The sequence below is a fragment of the Psammomys obesus genome, unplaced genomic scaffold, assembly GCF_907164565.1.
Source record: "Psammomys obesus unplaced genomic scaffold, mPsaObe1.curated_primary_1811, whole genome shotgun sequence".
Classification (NCBI taxonomy): domain Eukaryota; kingdom Metazoa; phylum Chordata; class Mammalia; order Rodentia; family Muridae; genus Psammomys; species Psammomys obesus.
Genome location: NW_026596040.1, coordinates 12,554,504 through 12,556,679, shown reverse-complemented (window position 1 = coordinate 12,556,679; position 2,176 = coordinate 12,554,504). Strand labels below are relative to the sequence as shown.

The window sequence follows — 2,176 nt, the reverse complement described above, 5'->3', positions numbered from 1 at the left end:
TTGGTAAAATGACATTGACTCAACACACGAGGCATATGGATCCCTTTTCGCCTCTGAATGTGCAGTTTGAAGAGAAGATGATTTCTAATATAATAGTTAATAGCAATGGTCTTACTAAAAGGTAAGGAGTTAAATTACCAGGATGTTAGGGTGCTGACCCTGTCCTAAAACAAAACAAACAATAGAAAAACAAAAACAAAAACCACAAACAAAACAGCTTAACACTAAATATGTCTCAGATTTTTGCTTTGGAGAGTCTCCAAACTTTCTAGACAGCTGTTCACCAAGAAACTGCACAAGCCTGCGTTTGCTGCAGCTAAGTGTATGATTCTATACACACAAGTATTTTGACCATGAGGCTCTTTCTGACACGGAACCTCTTTTCTTTATGTGGATCCACTGTAGAATACTCTTTTAACACCTAACTCTAACTAGCTCTAACTATCCAAGTCACTTCTACACTCTAAGTCTTAGCTTTTATGTGCTCTGACTACTGTTGGTTCAACCTCTCTCTGGAGATAATCTTCCATTTCTTGTTTCCATAGTAATTATTGGTTATCTTCATTATGCTATTGTCATGCAGTTGTTTGTATGCTTGCCGAGTCTCAGCACTCTGTAACTCCCTGAGGCCAATTTCTCCTTATCTGCACAGTTGGCCTCTTTCTTTGCCTCACATGATCTTGGTCATAGTATAGTATTGTCAGAATGAATTGCCTTCACAGACTCACCTCATGACTCATATAGCCAGTGAGTGACTCACAGAATAAGCAAGGAGAACCCACTGTCCACCCCTTTTAATGGTGCCCTGGGGAAGCATCTGGAGAAAGACGTCTTATAGAAAAATTTCTAATGCATCAAAAGACAGAAAAAGGAGAAATCTGAAAGCTAAGAATTTTGACCTAGAAAAATTACAAGGATACAGAAACGGTACAAAAAGAAATAAGTATGAAGGGTTCAATGTACCTCTTCATTTAAAGCTCAATCTTTCAATCAAGTACCTTCCTTATGAAAAGCTATGAAGTGCTTTGTCACCCTGCCCAGAAACGGGTCAATATGGGGTTGTTCTTGATTCCCAACGTAACTTAAAGGGAAACTTACACAATGTCTGGAGTCCTTGATGTCCTGTAGATATTCTGGAGGAAGAGGATGTCCTCAAATTCCTTGCCGCAGGAACCCTCTTAGGTGGCCCCAACCTTGGCTCTAAGATGGAGCAATACACTTACAAAAGGAAGAGTGATGATATCAATATCATTAATCTGAAGAGGACCTGGCAGAAGCTGTTGCTTGCAGCCCCGGCTATTGTTGCCACTGAGAAACCTGCTGATGTCACCCTCATGTCCTCCAGGAACACGGGCCAGAGCTTTGCCAAAGTCTGCTGCTGCCACTGGAGCCACTCCAAATGCTGGCTGCTTCACACCTGGGACCTTCTCTAACCAAATCCAAGCAGCCTTCAGGGAGCCAGGGCTTCTAGTGGTAACTGATCCCAAGGCTAAACAACCCCCCTCACAGAGGCCTCTTATATCAACCTGTCCACCTGTCACTCTGTGCAACACAGATTCCCCTCTGTGCTATGTGGACTTTGCCATCCTGTGCAACAAGGGCGCTCACTCGGTGGGTCTGGTGTGGTGGATGCTGATGCTGGCCCCGGGAAGTATCCTGCATGTGTGGCGCTATCTCCCGTGAGCATCCGTGGGAGGTTCTGCCTCATCTTTACTTCTACAGAGACCGAAAGGAGATTGAGAAGGAGGAGCAGGCTGCTGCTGAGAAGGCTGTGACCAAGAAAGAATTCCAGGGTGAATGGACTGGGCCAGCCCCTGAGTTCACTGCCTCTCAGCCAGAGGTGGCAGACTGGTCTGTGTGTGTGCAGGTGCCCTCTATGCCATCCAGCAGTTCCCTCCTGAAGACTGGAGCGCCCGGCCGGCCACTGAGGGCTGGTCAGCAGCTCCCACAGTGCAGGCCACTGAGTGGGTTGGAGCCGCCACTGAATAGTCCTAACCTCCTCTGCAGAACTTGAGCAAAGGGGAAAAAGGTGGAAGGAAAATAAAGTTCCTAAAGAACTTTTCTTCTGAAGAAGAAAAGAAAGGAAAGAAAGAGAGAAAGAGAGAAAGAGAGAAAGAAAGGAAAGAAAGAAAGAAAGAAAGAAAGAAAGAAAGAAAGAAAGAAAGAAAGAAAGAAA

General features: G+C 44.9%; 1 pseudogene; it reads left to right on the top strand.

Moving 5' to 3' along the window:
* Nucleotides 1-1,101: 1,101 nt before the first annotated feature.
* LOC129688169 (40S ribosomal protein SA-like) lies at nt 1,102-1,989 on the top strand (annotated as a pseudogene).
* Nucleotides 1,990-2,176: the final 187 nt, after the last annotated feature.